Source organism: Tauraco erythrolophus, chromosome 5, assembly GCF_009769465.1.
Source record: "Tauraco erythrolophus isolate bTauEry1 chromosome 5, bTauEry1.pri, whole genome shotgun sequence".
In the NCBI taxonomy this organism is placed as follows: Eukaryota; Metazoa; Chordata; class Aves; order Musophagiformes; family Musophagidae; genus Tauraco; species Tauraco erythrolophus.
This window is the reverse complement of record NC_141469.1, coordinates 84020936-84041075: the sequence shown is the minus strand read 5'-3', so window position 1 is coordinate 84041075 and position 20140 is coordinate 84020936.

Genomic DNA, 20140 nt, shown 5'->3' with positions numbered 1-20140 from the left:
TGCTCATTTATTATTTATGCATACTGCATTTCTATATGTAAAACCAGCAATCAATATTTTTTAGTCTTTTTCATCGCTGAGTGCTTGCAGGAGAAAGAGAGTTTCACTTACTTCAGTTGAACAAAGAGAGTTACCATGGAATCCATCCCAAATGCCTGAAATTGTTGTTCACTTTTAATAGGAAGCAGGACTGATCTTAAAAACAAATAGCAAGGCAACTGGAGAGTTGTCAGTTAGCTTCATCACTCCTTCCCAGAGCTGAGTTTTTTCCTGTTTCAGTTTGGTTGCCACTGAGGCAAGAACCAGAAATGCTAATGACTTGCTGTAGATTGGGAATATGGCAGGAAGTCCTCATTTGCTGGCAACAGTGACTCATGGAGGAAATGTCATGAAGCAAAGGATTTTTCTTTCATTTATGGTCTGTCATCATTATTCAATAGTCATAGACGTAGCTGGATGCCACTCGGGCTTTAAAAACACAGAAGTGAGCCTGGAGCAGATTGCCTTGTGCACTGGGGAAGTTCAGAACTGATTTCTCACCAGGCTTGCAGTTCCTTTTGGACGTGATTGGAGAACACACTTTCCCTCACAGGAAAAACTAAATGTTTTGAGACTTCCTTTCAGCACAGATCAGGATGAAAGTGAATCCCTTGACTCTACTTGTTCTCTTTCATCACGAGACATGCTGATTCCTACATCCCTTCACTACTTCTCTGCATCAGTCCTTGTTTTTTGCCTTTCCTTTCGAACATGTTGATGTCTCACCCATGTTACCTTATGAAACATCCCCTACATCCCCTCTGCTTCCATCACTGTCACTTCTTCTCTTGTTCCTGCCTCCCTCTGAGTTTCAGCTCCTTGAGCAAACTGTGCCATGACACACTTTCTTAGCTGTTCACTTCCATGAGTACAATGCATCTGTCCTGGACTCGCTGGGTGGGCTTCCTGCTCAACACCGAGCAAGTCCATCACGACTGCTCTTCCCATCCCGACTGCTCTTCCCATCCTGAGCCGAGACTGCCTGAAGCTCTAGGGCAAAGGCCATGTTTCACAGCTGGGTTCCTCAGGAACTTCTTACTGAAAGGGTGTAATTTCTTGTCATCAGAGATGGAGTGTATGTCTGAGAGTGCCAAGTCAGTATCTCCACCTTTCTCCCTGCTATACACATCCAGGGACTAAGAAATTCCTCTAAAAGTCTTCATTTTTTTCCCCATTGCAAGGCCTGGCTCTCTTACATGATCGTCCCGGAAATACAGAAGGCACAGGAGACCATAAATACATCTAATAAGAGTTTTATAGACTCATTTTCCAATTGCAAAGGAAAAATGACACAGGATACAGGTGCCACCCTGCACCTTTCCTGCTCTGTTTTTTAGGAATATCAATGTCGTGGCTCTTGGTGTCTTGTACTGAAGGTCTGTATAAAGAATACTGGGAAGGTTGTTGGTTTGTTTTGCTGCTGTCAAGTGTTCTGTTACATGTTTAGTGGGGTTCTCAGGCACGTTCTGGATACATGTTCCATGGTGGGCAGTGTTTACAAGAGAAAAGACATGGATGAGTCGATTAAATTGTTCAAGCCTCAGTCCCTAGATTGACAGGTAATGATTTCTGGTTGTACTGCTGCCCACTGTTTGGACGTGAAGCTTTGATACTGTGTGGGAGAGAATACTACTAGAACAGCACAGCATGGCCAACTGAGGAGCAGTGTGGGGTCTTTTCCTCCAGTGTGCTGCAGACCCCGCTTCAGAATTTTGATTCACTCTACTTCAGAGGCTGATATGGAGGAGTTCAACATCGAAAACCTCCTGGTCTTTTTCTGTTCTTGTTCTCCTCCATGTCTGTCTTGCCTTAGCAGGAGGGACTTCAGTTCTCTGATTGAGATAGTTGTCCTTGAAGACTCTGCCATCTCGTGGTGGTCCTCTCTCTTGACTGCTCCTTTACTGGGAGTTGCCCATTTGGCAGGATAAATCCAGATTGTGTGGTATGTGAGTGCCCTATTGCAGAAAGTAAGACCTGACAAGCCAGAAGTTGGAGAAAGTTTGTTTTATTCTCTCCACATTGCAGGAGAGAAGCCAACCTGTGGGAAAGTGAAATAATGTGCCCGTTTCTGCACAGCGAGCACTGGTCAAGAATGTGGACACCACTACCTCCTTTCAGCTCTAAGCTTTAGCTTCTATGCCGTTTTCTCTCCCTCCCTCTAACAGCTCAGCTTTTTTCATAAAGAAGGAAATATTTTCTGCAGTGTTGCAATAATACATATCTGAAAGTTGAAGAAAGCCCATACCCAGCTTTTCCTGCCCGATTTTCTTGGCACTATGACATCGTAACCCCTGTGTATCCTGTCACTAAAACAAATATATGAAACAGTTCCACTTCTCCTCTTTAATTGGAGCTAGCTTGTTCCAAGGAGCTGGAGAGGCAGGCTACTCACAAAGGTTAGCATGGAGAAATATATCATTGTCTTGCAGGATGTTCTAAGTGGGTCTCTTGAGTATCAAGGTCAGAGTTTATTTAGCAGCAAGTTCTACTGGTGTGAATCATCAATAGTGTTTCTTACACAATTTATCAATGACTAGCAATTATACTTTATTCTCTAAAGAAATTCTACAGTTTTTCTCAGGAAATAGTGCATATTTTTAACTGTTCATTGTCCTTTCCAAGCATAATTCTCAGTTTCTTTGACACAGAATAACAGATGTAAGATAGCACTGGGTGCTGTTGAACAGGTTTTAGGTCAAAAGTCAGTTCTGTATCAAACCCAAGACTTTTTCAAAAGCAAAGTTGATTGAGACAGAACTAATTTTCAGTAAAATCCTGTTTTTCTTGATTTTCTGCGCTTTAAAAAAACATGATCTTGGGGCAATGGAATGCATAATAGGTTTTTTTTTTTAGTTTCTAATGGGGGAAAAAAACCACTGTCTTTTACATTGGGAAATGAAAGCTTAATCCCTGCTTCAGCGAGATTGATGAGCTAAGTATTTCTCAAAATTCAGGGTGTTTTTAATCAGTTTGATGCATGAACTCAGAAGAATGAACCTCTGTTAACTTGCAGACTAAATGTGACTGGGCTGTCCTGGCTGACATGGCTCTGAAATTCCAGCTGCTGGCACCTGCTGTCTCTAGAAACGAGCTAAAGCATTTGAACTGAGGATGGATCCAGTAAGTGCCCACCACAAGCAGTAAAACCATGAACTCTAGCTCACTGCGTAGCCAAGAGGTTTTTTCATAGTTTCAGGAGTACTGAAAAACAGAGCAGGTAGTCAAGCTACAGGCAGCATTTTGCACACCTGTAATTGCTTCTTGGACTATAATTCACCATCTCTCTAAAAAAAAAACCCCACCAAACCAAACCCAAATAAACATCGAAAAACCAAAACCCCCCAAAAAACCCACACAAATAAACACTCCACCACCCCTATTGATTACTGTGTATGAGAGAGACATATTTTTCCAAAAATGTTGTTTCTTTACACAAATAATACCCAGTCTCACTAGCTTCATCTTTGGGTAGCCCTAGTACCTCGTACTCATCTGTTCCACACTGTGCCTAGGCGATGATGCTCCCAGACAAGCTCCTGTGCCTTGGTGGAGTGCTGTGAGCTGTATGGGACATGGGCAGGAAGCACGCAGCCTTACGTTGCGTTTCTGGAGGCACTTGGTGCTTCTGATACACGTGTCCAGTCAGATCTTTCCAGTGCATCATCAAACACTGTATTTTTCGCTTCTCTGCTCTTACAGCATGGAGAGAACATAACTGACCTAAAATACTAGCCAGCTGCAAACTCATCCCCCACCATTTGTTTATTTATCATCCCTCTGACATTTCAAGCTTCAGAAGGTGTCTTCAAGATTTTCTCTGCGGTTAGGCAGCCTAGCTATTTAGTTTTTGTCAAAAGCTCAGATTCCCACGTAGCTGAATTCTGGGAGCTCAGTCTTCAGTGCGAATACGAAAGATCACAAGATTCCCCGTCTTTCTGTGAAGTGCCTTTTCAAAGCTGTGCCTTGAGATGTGTCTGAAGTTTCACCGAGTTGTCTGTGGAGATGAGGAACGCTGCAGGTTAGATTGAGTCTATGGTGGAGAGGCTCTTGGCCCCAGGGGGCTTAGGATGGTCAACAAAGCAATACAGGTACGAAAATATGGAAGTGACTATCATGTTAGTGCCAGAGCTATGGACAGTCATTCCTCTCCATTGTGCCAGCCTTAAAACTGGACCCAACTGAAGAAGTTGTGATGTGGTGGGTGCACAGTCAGGGCACAGCCAGCTTTCGGATGTCTCTATCGGTGTGTAGCTGATAACAGAACTGAGCTGAGAGCAGAATACTCTGCCCTGAATTTAAGGAGCTGCTTTGTGTTTAGTAGTAGCAGGAGGCGATGCTGCCTTCTGATCTTCCCTGTGTTACTCTGGTATTTGGGATTCGGAGGAGTGTTGCTAGACTTTGGTATTAAGTGCAGCAAGTCATCCAGAGCTGCACCGTGAGTTGGGCTACAGAGTGAGAAACTCAGTTCCGTTTTCTGCATGAGCTGTGCAGATTACAGGGTGCTTTGCAGAGAGGTGGGAAAGGGAGATGCCAGGGGAGCTGTGACTTTACTTCCCTAGTTATCCAGTGGGGAGATTTGTTTCTGTTATAAGCCATCAGGAAATAATAACCTCACTGGAGCAAGAGGAAAGGTGGAGAGAGTTGAGTCGCAGGAGTCCTGGGATCTACATATTTCTTTAACAGAGTCATTTCACTTAAGTCAGCACAGAGGAGTGTGTCTGCCCATGTATTTTGGTCAAAAGTGGCTTGTTTCAGTCTGGAAGACATATGCTTGGAGATGATTTGTGAACTGCGCTTGGACACCCACTTTTTTTTTTTTGCACCCACTTGATTGAACAACGTAGTATTTCATCAGCAGTAAAATTAAACTGGTACAACTGAGTGTGCCTTGGCAGATACTGGGCATGTCTTCTCTGCACAAGTTGTGAAGCAGAAATAAGGAGTTAGATTTGACAGACCTATCACCAAGTCTGGAGGCAGTATAACCATGTCAGCGTAGCACTAAACCTCGTGTAATTAGCCCGGCCAGGAGGCAGAGTTTATTTTCTTTGGCTCCGTGCCACGCTGTCAGGGCAGTGTTGAGCTGGCTGTTGAGCTGGCATCTCCTCCGGGACCGCGTTGTGCGAGTGACTGTGTGCAAGATGAGAGTTCAGTGGTGTGGGGGGGTTGTTTTGTGGCTTTTTTGGGGTTGTTTTGTTGTTGGTGGTTTGTGTTTGTGGGAATGGTTTTGATTTTTTTTTTTTGATTTTCGCATAGAAATGGTAAAACTGATGCTTCTAGAATGCTCTAGATACACTGAGTTAACACCTCAGTTTCCAAGGTAGAAGGAGTTGAGGTTTCATATGAAGAATATTTCATCCCAGATTATCCTGCAAGCTTTGGGTACACAAAAGATCTACTAGGATACCATACTGTTTGGCAGGCATTAATGAATTAAAAGAGGGTACACTTTGTTCTCAAGCTTATCCCTCTCCCCCCTTTTTTTTTCAGGAAAAAATATTATTATTGGAAGAGAAACTGTGTTACTTGGTGGAAAATGTAACTTATTTTACTTGGTTATGAGTTGTTGAGCCTGCTAGTTGCCTTTCATAGAGTTTATTAAAGCTGATTCTGGTTTCCTCAGAGCCTATGATAGCAAAAGGACTGTATTCTTGGTTTTCTTTTTTTTTTTTTTTTAATGGGCACTCTTAGAAAATACATGCAATGGCCAGATCTGTGAAAGTGCTGTGGGTGGCTTAAATGGTATATTGAACAAGTAGAAATAGCTCTGCTGGGGTAGTAGTAATGTAAAATGGTGGTGGATCAGGTGAACAATGAACAGCAGAACGGAACAGAAGGAATCCTCCCAATCTCCTAACTGCTTATTGATCAAGTTTTCTCCCAGACTACTAATAACTGCTTGAACGTGTTCCTGCTGCTCTGTAAAACTTCCTCTCTTGGCTCAGCTGTGGACTCATAAAAATTCAGTGAACTCTTGAGTTATCATAGTTTCCATAGAGAAAAGATATTGTCTGGGCAAACGTTTAATTGAAATGAAAAGTCACCTTAAAAGCAATTCATGGACATCTGGAAGATCTTGTCTATTTCTTTTGCAGAAAATGTTATTTCTCTAAGGTTTTCTGTGGACAAGCCATTTCCATAACAGTCACAGAGATGGTAACATCCAGTGATGCCTCTGGTATGTACTTGGGACATGCTCTTCCATGGTAGGGAACACAGAACTTCTGTCCTCTTCCACTGCTAAATCTCTGAGCTTGCTCACTTACCTTATTCCTTTCTCCTTTCATTTCCCTCTTTAACCAGGGAAATTTATAGACCTAGACATTACTTACCCTCTCATTCAATACTGTTTTATGACATGCTGATAAGATGAAATCCTTGATCTGTCTGGCAACACTGCAGGCCACATTTTTATGTTTGTAGTGCTCCTGGTCTAAGGCAAAATTCAGCTTTGAGGGATGTCATCTGTCTTCTAGATATCTTAAGTGGAAGCTGGAAGCTGCATGTTCGAGAGAGGTGCCTCCAGATTGCTTAAGTAATTCAAAAACAGAGACCCAAATAAATGCCTGAAGAGCTTGTCATCAAGTTCTTATGAAGGCAGTGCTTTCTTTCTGGGCACAGAGAAACCTCTGCAAGTTCAAGTGTAGATGCTATTGCATGACCAGCCAGTTACTCTAGGAGCAGCAGAATGAATGGAACCTGCTTTCCTATTGCTCTCACCTTTGTGGATTCCCTGGCATAAATTTACTAACCTTTCCTTCATGGAACCATTAGTCTTGTTCTCTTCTGTAGGCACACGTTTGCTCACAGGCCTTTAAAATCTATTTCTCTCTGAAACCTTTCTCAGATCTTGTCCTATGGACTGAGAAGGTATTTAGGGTATTAGTGACAGATCCTGTGGTTGTATACTTCTCCCCTCCATAGGACGTAGAGCAAGACAATAATACATTATAATGAGATTAATCAACTTCTTTGTGTGTACAAATGGTACACAGTATCTTTTTAACGGGACCTTTACAAAAACATTCTTGAAGTATTTAAGAGCAACGAAACTCGTGAAGGGTTTAGAGAACTTGTCCTGTGAGGAGCGGCTGAGGGAGCTGGGACTGGTCAGTCTGGAGAAGAGGAGGCTCAGGGGGCACCTTATCGCTCTCTACAATTCCCTGAAAGGAAGTTGTAGGGAGATGGGGGTCGGTCGCATCTCCCACATTATGAATGACAGGACGAGAGGGAATGGCCTCAAGTTACACCAGGGGAAATTTAGGTTGGATATCAGGAAAAATTTCTTTCCAGAGAGGGTTGTGAAGTTTTGGAACAGGCTGCCCAGGGAGGCGGTGGAGTCCCCATCCCTGGAGGTGTTTAAAAACCGTGTGGATTTGGTGTTGAGCAACATGATTTAGGGACCCTGACAGTGCAGGGTGAATGGTTGGACTCGATGATCTTGAAGGTCTCTTCCAACCAGACGATTCTATGATTCTATTTGTGTTATAAAACTGTAGAATGAAAAAAGGCTTTGTTTCGTTATTTGCCTTCTTTTTTTACAACGTGCTGCTGTTAGTGACTTTAATTCTAAAGGTTCACATGTTTTTATGACAATTTTTCTAATTCTGTGAAGCCCCAGGGGATGTGCATGGGAGACGATGATTCTGGCATTACATGGACAAGAAGCAGACCGAGTGTCAGAGCTCTTGAGTGACCTGGATAGATAGAGCCTAGCTGAGTTCTCAAATGAAAGATCTAAGAAGGTGTGAGGACCTTTCAGTCAAGTTTGCCATGGGTTTTCCTGATGGATTCATCCTTCAGGCCTGTGTTTGCTTACCTCCTGTTTTCAGGCACTGAATTCTACACTGTAACTATACCATTTCTGTTTGAGCAGATAAGTAATTTCAATTTTGCTGTCTTCTGCAGAATATAACATCTTGGTTTAGTGGTGAGGCACTCTGTTTGAAAAATCATTTCTCTAGGAAGTTAAACTTGTGAGGCACTGGACTTTTCTGTTAGACTTTTTATACAAAGTAGTTTGACAAAGCTGTAAATGTTGGCAGATTAATGCTTTGGATTCAGTCGTCTGTTGTCTCTGATCTTGCTTTTCTTGCTGTTATTACTTGCTTTTCTTATTGAAAATAATCAAAAGGGTAAAGTCTGGAAGAAATAGTCTTTGTTGTATTATATTCCAAAACAGTAAGCTTTTCTGTATTTTTTTTTTCAAAAAAAACCCCAAACCATCTTTCTGACTTATTTTTAAAGAAATACTTTAAACATTTAGAAACATAGAATAAAATCATAGAATTTTTAAGGTTGAAAGAAACCTTGAAGGTCATCGAGTCCAACCGTTAATCTCACACTGCCAAGTCCACCACTAACATGTTCCCTAAGCATCACATCTACATGTCCTTTAAATACCTCCAGGGGTGGTGACTCAACCACTTCCCTGAGCAGCATGTTCCAGTGCTTGACATCCCTTTTGGTGAAGAAATTTTTCCTAATATCCAATTACAGACTACAAAGACTACACAGGTCTATTTGGTCTGTTCTTTCCTAAGCTTGGCATAAGAGCACTGTGACTCTCAGGGGAAATGGAAAAGCAGTTTCATAGAATCACAGAATGGTTTGGGTTGGAAGGGACCTTAAAGTCCATCTAGTTCCAACCCCCTGCCATGGGCAGGGACACCCTCCACTACACCAGGTTGCCCAAAGCCTCATCCAACCTGGCCTTGAACACTTCCAGGGATGGGGCAGCCACAACTTCTCTGGGCAACCTGTGCCAGTGCCTCACCACCCTCTGAGTGAAAAATTTCTTCCTTAGATCCAATCTAAATCTCCCCTCTTTCAGTTTAAATCCATTGCCCCTTGTCCTATCACTACATGCCCTTGTCAAAAGCCCTTTTCCAGCTTTCCTGTAGGCCCCCTTTAGGTACTGGAAGGCTGCAATAAGATCACCCCGGAGCCTTCTCTTCTCCAGGCTGAACAGCCCCAACTCTCTCAGCCTGTCTCCATAGCAGAGGTGCTCCAGCTCTCTGATCATCTTCGTGGCCCTCTTCTGGACTTGTTCCAGCAGCTCCATGTCCTTCTTGTGTTGGGGACCCCAGAGCTGAACACAGTATTCCAGGTGGGGTCTCAGAGAGCAGAGCAGAAGGGCAGAATCCCCTCCCTCAACCTGCAGGCCACATTTATTTTCATGTTTCTTCAACTGCCTAACTGCAGGCATTGTTTACTAGCCTCCTGCCGTACTTGTTGAGAGATATTTTTTCTGGACCTGTTGTATTTCCTTCTTGGCTGCTTCCTAGAAGGCCTACGATGAAGCTCTGAATGCAGAGAATTAACCCTGTGCCATCACATTGCAAACATCTCAAATGACTTTCTCCCACAGCGTCTGTGGACCAGTCCCAACCTTTAGTTCTGTATGCTGGTCTATAGCAGCGACTCCCTGTAGGAGTTAAACGGCCTTACTACTGCTAGGTGCAATTTAAATCACTCCCTGTACCTCCCCAGTTGCTCCTGTTACCTCATCTGTTCAGTATCTGAACTAAAGGTGTTGTGTTAATGGAGGGGACAAGAAATAGACATTTCTGTGAGATACCAGAGATGTCTAAGCTTTAAATAGAGCCTTCTCTAGACTTTTTTAGGCAGTCAGTGAAGAGTGTGTCTCCTCTGTGCAGTTTGGCGTGTCTGAAGTGAAAGGTCCTCTGGAAGATCATGTCTTCCTGTTGTCTTTCAAGACCCTGGGAAGCCTTGCCTTTCTGTGTTGATGCTTGAGAGAGGATTTCCTCTATGCTAGTGCTATACATGTCCTTCTTTGCATCCGTATACTGCAACCATGCCAAATCCTACTTTTCATGGAACTGTGCTATGAATAGCTGCTGTAACCTCGACATTTTTCAATCTGACTTCTAGACAGTTGGCAATCGTGAAACATTAGGCATCATGATTCTATGATTTCTCTAAAGATATATATAGATATATAAAGATAATTATATAGTGCAGGTAAACTGCTCAGAAGATAGTGAAGAGAAATGTTAAGGCAGAGGATGCCGTTGTCACCTGCTAAGCTCGTGATATTTTGCAGTTTGTTGTGTTGATTCCATCAAGATTCTGCAGTGGTCTTTGTTCATCCGTATCAACGGTTGGTATCGGACTCTCCTGTTATGCAACATAAATCAGTATTATCTCTCCCTTCCAGGGAAAACGTGCGATAGTTTATTGCCTTGTAGAAGGAAAAATAAATTAACAGCGTTGACTGTAACTACAGTGAAACACGAGGGAAATCAGTTTGCCATGAAAACATCTGTAAAGGAATTATCTTGCTGAGAATCAGGTATAAGAATTGCCACTTTGGTGCATGACTGGCTTAGATGAAAAGCTGAATTGCCAAGCTGCATTCCTCATGCTGTGCAGTGATATAACCTAGTTCTAATGCAAATGCATTATCTGAGCTGAGGCCCCACGTTTTGGTCCCTAGAGTCCAGATTCTTGGATGCTTGCCTAAGCAGAGCTGAGCTTACCACATGCAGTAGAACTCCAAGCCGTGTGGGTATTAAGATGACTTACACTCTTTGTAACTTTGCACCAGTCAGGAGGAGGAGGGAGGAGGGATTGTACTTGAGGACTTCAGTACTTGATGATCAGTGGGACTATCTGACTTCCAGGACAAAAGAAAATAGATTGCAGTGGAGAAAAAAAGGCTAGGGTTGGGCCTCAGGAACGATTTGTCCTTCCTTTAGGCTGAGAGGGAGACATCTGGAGCAGATGTGTGAGACTTGCAGTCTCGTTGGATCTAGTGGGGCAGTGCCCCTTGCTGAGGACTGCAGATGACTTTGACTTTTTCTCCTGCTGAACGCCACGTGCAGCTGCTCTATCTGTAAATAAGTAGCAAGGCATCCGAGGTGGAGGATTGAAGATGAGCTGTAATGCTGGTCAGATTTCTCCTGTTTGTGCCATTGCTATGGAAACAGAGATTATGTTTGCGAACCCAATGGACCGAGTAGGTGTGGATAGACCTTTGACCTCTCTTCATTTTACCTTTTTAAGCTACTGGAGGAATGGGAGAGAACAAAACTTGTATAGGAGGAGGTAGTAAATAAGGTGTTGCTGCCCAGGGCTCAGGCCAGAATGAAAGGGTGAAAGTTTATTTGCATAAGTGGACTGATTATTCTGAACATTCTGCAGACTCCTATCTGAAGTATCATTAAAGCTCTGCAGGGTTTTTTTCTGTCTCTCACCTTCCTGGGAAGAATTGCTTATTGATATCTCCTGGAAAAGGGGACACCCACCCACCCTACTGCTGTTGTGCATGCTCAGCAAGTCCTAGGGTGCTACAAGCTCAAATCTAAATAGGCTGCAAGATTTCTCTGTAACATGGAGCCTGGTTTGTTTCTAGAATTACTTTAGTAGTTCCCCCTGACAAAGTCTGTGGTATTACAAGAATTTCAGGGGTTCCTGATCCTTCTTCGTTCTATGCCACATTCTAATTTTTGAGGTCTTGGTGTTTTTCATACGGAAGGACTTAAAATTTTTCTCTATCATGTTGAGAGAAATTTTCTGGCTTGTGAGATTTGGGTGGGAAGGAGGGGGAGTCCAGACCCATTTCTACGATTGACCTTGTTAAACTTGGTGAGTATCATGCAGATGCTTGTGAAGAACTGGGCTTGATGTCTTAGGTCTGATGATTTTATGCTCCCAGGAAACTAATCCTGTTTGTGCATTGCGTGTGTATAAAATGCAGAATATCATCTTTGCCTAGAAAACACGCATGTCCTTTCCCTGTGATGTGGCTATGCAGATTTACTCAACCCAAGCTCTTAGTCTTAATGGGTAATGATGTGACTTTGCATAAGCTTTTTGATGGGACATTATCTTTTAAATTCTCTCTGAAGTCATCAGTTGTTAAAATAATTTTAAATAATCATTAAGTGCTTCATTAGAGTGTTTTCTTCTTAAGATGCTTTAGTTCGATTAAAACGGAATTGTGCCTATTTCTTATTATCCATTTTTACCTTCCTTTTTCCTAAATGGACTTTGGCTCATGTGTTTTTGAGGTTTAATATCAGTTCAACTGAATGCTCTTGAGTTTCTGAATTAATTCAATCATTTTCTTTTAATGACCATGAAGAGTTTTGTTAAGCTAGAGTGCCATTAAACTCAAGTGCCGCAGTGTTTAGAGCCGGCAATCACTGGGGGAAAGCCTACAGGTGAAAAATAGGATTGGAAATTGAACAGAACGTATGAGGGGTTCATTTGCTGTGAATCCAGAGATAATCACCTGGAGGCTATGTGGCCCAGAGTGATCTAAAACCAGCAGTTTGCTGAAGGAGAGAGCGCTGATTCTTTCAGGATACGTATTCCAGTGGTATCTACACTTTTGATCTGAGGCTCAGCTCTGCATTTTCCTCTTGAAGTCTGATTAATGCTTCATCATCTGTTGCAAATAAAAATCTTATATGTTGTGAATACGTTTTACATAGCTGCTGTTTAACTAAAGCAAGCTCAGATGGCCTTGGCATATCGACACAACCTCTTCCTATTAATGCTAGGGAAAAAACCCGGGCAGTTTATTTCATTGTCATATCTCTACCCATCAAAAAAGAAGTTTTTGAATTGAATGGAAGCACGAGGGGTATTGTTTTCAGGACAAATTACATTTTGTCTTAGGACAACCTAAAATTAAATTATTTATTTGTATTTTTAAAGCTATTAAAAACAAAATGGCGTTTGAAATGAGAGACCATTGAAAATGTAAGTTATTTATTTCTTTCAAATTCCTCAAAATCCTGTTCATCTTTTGCTCAAACATGTTTCTAACTTTTTGGCATCACTCAATTCATATTCCCACAACTAACAAAAGAAAAAAAGGTTTAACATGTTGACCTGATTCTGGTTTAATTATTCTAGCTCAAGCTGTACTCTGTGTTTTATATGAATTGAGGATAAAAAAATTCCCAGATTGTACTAAAATTGTGAGTGGTAGGTGCCACTCCTGAGAAGCGAGTGCCGTATGAAAGGTGCTGGTTTATCTTAATGAGCTTCAGTTAAAATCTTAATCATGCCAGAGCAGTTCTTAATCTTCTTGTGGATTAGCAGGATGAGTTAAAAATGAAGAGTTTACCTTCAGAGTTCACATTTGTGAAAACTGTGAATCGCTTTGCCTTTCTTTAAAATATAAGCTATCTGATTGGAGTTTAGAGGACCTGGGTTTGGTTTTTGTTGTGTGTGGTTTGTTTTTTTTTTTTTTTGTTTTTTTTTTTTTTTGTTTGTTTGTTTGGGTTTTTTTGAGGAGTTAGTTTTGTTTGTTTGCATTTATAGTGAAAGATGGCTTTTGCCCTTTAGGCTAAAAACCAAGTTAATGATTTTACAGTGTTACGTGCATCTCACCAGAAGATGTTCCTTCTTTGACTATCTGCTCTGAAGGGTTGCTACTCATAGAAGAAGGTGGTTACCTTCATAATACCTAGGTCAAGTTAATGCATTGGTCAAGTTAAAGTCTAAAGGCAATGTGTGTCAATGAAATGCAAAATAGACGAAATTGATGCAAATGATGTTTATAGTGAGAAAAATGAAGAAAAGAAAAAACATGTTTACTTCACTTACTGCAAGATGACCTTTGAAAGGTGCCTGTGGTTAATCTCTGGCTCTCCCTGTATCTACCTGGCAAACTGGAGCTAATGCCAGACTACCCAAGGCAGGAAGCCAGCTCCTACAGCATGCTCTGTCTTCTCTCTTCAGCAAAGGTGCTTTCTAGAGCAGCAGGATATGCTCAAGGGATCAAATAAGGGTTTGTTCAATTTCCCGTCTTCTGCTCCAGATTATTGATCCTTTGCCTTTCTCTGTTTCCCTGGAAGGGTGATGTACTGCCCAGGTTGTCCTGATATACACACATCTTAGACAGGACTGAACTATTATGAATGTGTTTTCCTGCTCTCTTCCACTTGTAAAGCTGCGTGTATGAAGTCTTTCCCTACCTTAAACCTTCTGATTCTCATCAAAGTGGAAAAAAAACTTCAATTTTTGTAATGTTTATGGTATGTGAGGCTCACTGGTGGCTTCTGAATGTGACCAGTCCCTGTGACAGCTGTTGGGCTGGAATGGGGAAGATTCAGGAGAGGGAGGAATTAACTCAGAATTTGAAAGCTACTGCTGTACAGTCCATTGGCCAGTTCATGTGAGGGGCCTGCTCACAACTCCATTGTCAAAACTTTTCACTAATAAATTGGTCATACACTTGGCTAGAGATATGGAACTTTCTGAACTGTTGTCGTTTAGCATCTTCTTCTTATGAGTTTTAAAAAAGACCTGGCATGCCTCTTCGTCCTTCTTGACTGACACATGTCTTAACAAAATGCAGGTGGAGAGCTACTTCAGCAAAGACCACCCATGCTTAACAAGCTGCTGTGCACTTAGTAGATACACTTCTGCTTTCTTTGAGAGCTTTGAAGTAGAACAAGAGTTGCTCTAAGTTGGACAGCTCTACATCACTGCAGCATGTTAGTACAACACGAACACTATATATCTCATATTAGAATAGATTTTAAATCTATGGCATGAGACTGACAGTAACTGAGTATCTTCATGTACTTTGAAAGTTAAGCTAGGGCTCCAGCAAATGCTCTGCTACCTGTAGAAGATACCAAGCCCTATGTTTTTGGACTGCAAATAAGCAGTGCTATTCACTGGACAGCACAGTATAGGAAAAACTCATCTTTTCTGTAAAGGTCACAGGAGCTGTCCACCTCCTCATCCATCTCAAACCATGTGGGAATGGGGAAAGTCTAGCAAGAAACAGTACCTAAAAGCTGGAGTATCTCGAATTAGAAATTGTGATTTGCAATTCCAGTAGACTCTTGACATAGCCCACTGGAGCTGCTGGTGGAAAACTGGCTGCTGTCTGGCTCACTTGGGCAGACTTGTGTCCCACTTTTCTGAACAGGAAAACATCCCGACGGGCTCTTCAGGCTCTCAGTACCTCATGACAGGTCTTTTACTTACAGTCTATGCAACCTTTCTCTTCCTTTGCTTCCCACCAGTATCCGTGATGGGGATGCCAGCAATGCCAGCCAGGTTTTCCACAGCCAGGTTGACAGTGTTTGTAGTGCCCTGTCTCTTTCCTGATGCTCTCTCTGACATATTTTGAACTGGTCTGAAGATTTCAGTATTCTCTTGGATCTCACACTGTGGGCCAGTGGGATTGGTCACCCAGACCATGTTTGCAAACATGCCAAGCCATGGACTGCTGTTAGGAGATGCAGGTAAGATGGTTTTACAGTGAGTTTTGGGGACAGATGCTTTTTCTCTCTAAGCCTTGGCTGTGTGTCTTTAGCCTGAGTAAGCTGTTTGTGATGTAGGCTGCCTATTGCTCGTTCTGAGCACAGCACCAGTGAACTAATTTCAATGGAATAAATGAGTCGGAGATATGACTGCTGTACAGATACCTGAACTCTCTTGGTGCAAGGGCAAAAATTCCTGTTAGAAATAGTTACTGCCTTTCATTTATAAATGCTACAGGAAAAGCTAAAAAATGATTGCGATGTTTGAAATGCAAAGGGTTAAATAAGGCGTACTCAGCCAATATGGCTTGTTTGCTTTATATTTTTTCTTAGGAGAGACTGAGGGAAAGAATGCTTTTGAAGCTTTTGTTTGAATTAAAGATTGAACAAGAGCACAAACTAGGCCTAAAACTTCCGGAGTTCTTGTTCTTGAGGTGTGATCATGTTTCCTTGAAGGGAATTAGAAAGAAATGCCTCTTAAAGGGCTGAGAAAACAACAGCAAAATAAACAAACTGAGGTTCTGCACCTGGTGTTGCCTAACCAGTAACTTTGGTACTGCAGAAATAGGCAGAGCTTGTTGTCCATCATCCAAAGAAAGATCTGATTAGCTTGTACTAGCTTGTTTGGGAATGTTTAAAGCTTTGCTTTTCACTGTGCTTTTAGCTATTGGTTTATAGAAAGGCTGCAAAGGTTTCCACTTTGTTTGGACAGGCCATGCCCTTAGTGTGCAAAGGAAAGAGGAGAGTGAGAGGAAAGAGAGGAAATGAAGGAGGAATGAAAGAACTTGGAAGAGAAGAATCTCTCTCTCTGCCTTGTTACCAGATCAGAGCCTCGGTGAGGCATCTGCAATAGGAGAAGTGGAAAAACATAACAATTAAAGTCTAAGAAAATGGTGGAAATTGTGCTCTTTCTCCCTTCTTCCCCTTTATTTCCTCTTGGCATCCTGCTTGACTTTTCCTGCTGACCTGTTCCACATGAAGGATGCTGGAAAGAGATGATGGTAAACAGGACTTGTTTCTACAGTTGTAGATTCACCAATTAAGTGCAGGTTTGGGATATACTTCCAGATCCTTTGACTTGAGATTCCATGCTGTTCTCATTCAGTAGCTGTTCTCTGACACTGTCTGAAGGTGCATGCATACAGCTTTTTGTTTCCACTAGTTGAGCATTTTTTTTTATGTACTACTGTATGTCATGGGTTGGGTTGGAATCCTATCCCTTGGACAGTTTAGATACAGGCATTTTCCCAATAACCTCTGTACGTATCACCTGCATATTATTCTTATGTAAATAGCAAATACTGGTTTTTAATAATGAGCAATAAACTCAATGGTTGGCATAATAAGTGTGTAAGCTAGTGAGTGTTGCAAAAATGAAGAAAATCCTGCAGCCATTGTGACTCCATTTTTGGATAATGATTTTGTCATTGGGGAGGCTAGTGAGAGAGAGACAAAATTCCTCAAGATGATATAGCAGCTGGCAAGGTCTCCATGGTTACCTTGGCAAGAGATCTGGGAAACCAAGAGTGGTTCGTTGCTCGACAGTAAAACGTCATAGGGGAGTACTCCTCAGATCATCTGAAGATGATCTTAAAGAAAAGCTTTAATAAAAAATGGGGAGAAGGAAGAGGAAACAAAGTTTGTTTAGGGGAAAAATGTCTAAAACTGAATGCAGGCAATGACAAAATGTGTTTAGGACATCTTTAATCGCAGATTTGTGACTGCAATTTTTATGTGAGCTGTTGTCTCTGCTTATTTTGTATATTTGTGTGGCTTGACAAGATCAGGGAAATAATCTTGTCTGCATGCAAGCAATTGTCACCGAGGTAGCAACTGTCCAGATAGGACCGTTCCCTCATGTGTCACGGGACATGAAATGTCCCCTGCTTCATGCTCATGGATGGGAACGTTCTGTGGGATCTCAAGATATTGTGCTTCTCAAAAAATTATAGTCTGTCTTAAGAATGCCAGGCTTAAACAAAATCTTTTCTTAACAAAAAAGAACAGCAAGCTACAGCTGGTTTTAGGTGGTATGTGGATCAGAATCTGTATACAAGGTTTTCTTTGTGAGAATGCTAAGAACAAAGGGAAGATGACACCTTTTTAAAGGCTGATTTTTATCAGCATTGGGGCTAAAATTCAGTATAATGCAGTGAATTGCCACTTTTTTTCTCTAGCGCGTAAATTTAGAAAAAGTTATTTTGAGCGTCACCTGGTTGACTTTGAGTTTCAGGTACAGCTTTGTGCGTACGCCTGTGTCTACTCATCGAGATTAAATACCTGTGTTTTGCAGCCCTGCTGCAGAGCTTCAAGGTCCAAGTCAAAATCCGGTGCCACATGAGAGGAATACTAAAAGGGATCTTTCTCCAAAGGAGTTGTAAGCAGCAGTTGAAGATAGCCTGAGTAGTCTGGGATGTTTTTGGTGGGATAGAAAATACTGTTTGGCTCAAAATGATATTTTCTTTCCTTGGTTTGTCTACTTTGATGATGTTTTTGAGGGATGAAAGTTTTTGAAACTTGAGCTGTCAAACTTCAGCCAGCTGCAGAATATCAGACGCTGTGATGGGCTGGTCTGGGATTAGGGAGACCCAGACTCTGAATTGGGCATAACAGGAGACTGAGCCATGGATCTACCTATCCCGTGTGAGTTCCTGAAGCATTGGGCAGCTGGCTCTTCTAAATACCAGTCTTTTGATATTTCTTGTCAGAGTTGATCCGTCTTGGCCAACTGCAAATCACTGGCTGATGGGGCCTGGCTTTGTATTTAGTGGTGGAGTATCCATCCAGCTGGGATGTGGGAGCCTGGCAGCCTGCTCCCCCTGACAGGAACAGGCCACTCAGCCCCATCTCACATACAACCCTCGCAGAGATGGCCACCCTTCAGAGCTGGGGAAACTCTCAGTTAAGCAACTGGAACCTCTTTTGTTGCAATTCTTGTGCCTGGTTCACCGTGGGGAGCGCAGGCCTTCAGGAAGACGATGATGGGCTTCTCCATCAGCAGTGGCTCTGCAGAGTTGCTCAGCCCATTTTCTGCAGAACGGTTTAGATCACTAGATTTCTACTCTAAGGCAGTGATATCTTTTTTTTTTTGCTAGAGCTAAGCAGGTATAGGAAGAATACTGTGCTTGTGCTGTGCTTGGAAAAGAATCAAATACCGTTCTGGTAGCTAATTAAAAATAAATGATGTTTTACTTTCATCGGTGTTTCACCTTTACAGAGACGTTTACCCCTTAACCAGGTCACTGTTTCTGGCCTTTATAGTAAATGAAGCAATCCTACATTGTCTTGAGAGACTGGATGCATGACCTATTCATTTGTGTCTGTCTGCTCAGTTAAAAAAATAAACCCTCCGTAGATGTATTGCATCTTCAGATCAAATTCCGTGTGGCTGACTCGCGGAAACGGCAGCCATGAGTGCACTGACCTTTCCATGAGTATTACATGTGCCACGCTCACGGTTCTCCTCTCCTCATCAGCGGGAATGGCAAGGGAGGGAGCTGAAAAGGGAAGAGAAAGATGTTCTCATTTTCACCTCCTCCCTAGTCTGCCATGTCCTCCACTGTCTGTGATCTCAGAGCCCAAAAATGGTCCCGGGGATCCCTTTGGACTTGGTGGCACTGGAGGAGCAATAACCCAGGTAACGCTGTGTGACATTAATGCTTGACTTTCGTAGAATCATAGAATGGTTAGGGCTGGAAGGGACCTTCAAAGGTCATCTAGTCCAAGCCCCCTGCAAGGAACAGGGAACTTTGAACCCACTTGTCCAGCTTCAAAGGGCCCAAGTTCGAGCCAGCCGAAATCTGAGAGAGCCTGCTTGGCACTGACGGGTGCTGTCTGCTGGCAGCAGCTGAGGTTCCTTCTTCTCACAGTGCTTAAGGGATTGATGTTCTTTGCTGTGACTTCTTTACCCACCACTGGTACATATTCCACAGGGACGACTGGGATCAAACACCTGATTGTGTGGTGTCTCGGGGTGTATGTAATAAGCATTTGTCCGTCACTAGGCATTTTCTGACCTAGGTTTAGACCTCATCAAGAGTCACGATACATATATTTAAAACCAGAAAATTAATATTTCTGTTTCAATCTGGACATAGGGTTATTTTAGTAATTTTGCAGTTTCTGAGCAGTGGAAGAAAAATTCTGGTCTAGTTACATCCTAATTTTATAGCTCCGAAGCAACTTACATACCATTACCTTTCCCATTGTACTTATCCAAGGCCCTTAACTAAGCACTTTAAAATAAAGTAGGGTGAGTATTCCCTTTGGTGTGCTCAATCCACCAAATGTTGCTGACAGGTTTGTTTCCTTGTGTTTTGGTGCCTGTCCGTTTCCTACCTAGCAGATTACACATGGGGCAAACCCTTTCTGTCTCCAAGCTGATGGCTGAGCTCACAGAGGTCCTCAGCCAGGGCTGGGGAGTACACGCAGGATGATAGAGCAAACTAAAAGAGATATCTAAACAGTTTTTATATTTTCTGACTTTATCTTCAGAGCCTCATTGTGAAAATCATTAAAGCGAAATAAAACCTCATGTTTATTCTTTCCATGACTCGGAGGGAATAATAAAAATTCATACAGAAAATGATTAGTCCCAGTCAGTATTGGTAATGTCTCAGCTGAATGCCAGTCCAAACTTCCTTTGTTTCCTCCGTATAATGGTATCTGAGTCTGCTTGTCAAGATCTCCCGAATATTTTCTTTTAACAACTCCCCTGCCACTTCAGAGATTTTAACAGTGGTGGACAGTTTTGACCTCTTTTGCTCTCTTTCTGCTGCGTGCTGTATTTTTTGAGGCCCTGCTTGTATGTGTGGAAAGGTCACAAGTTTGTTGTACGATGCTGG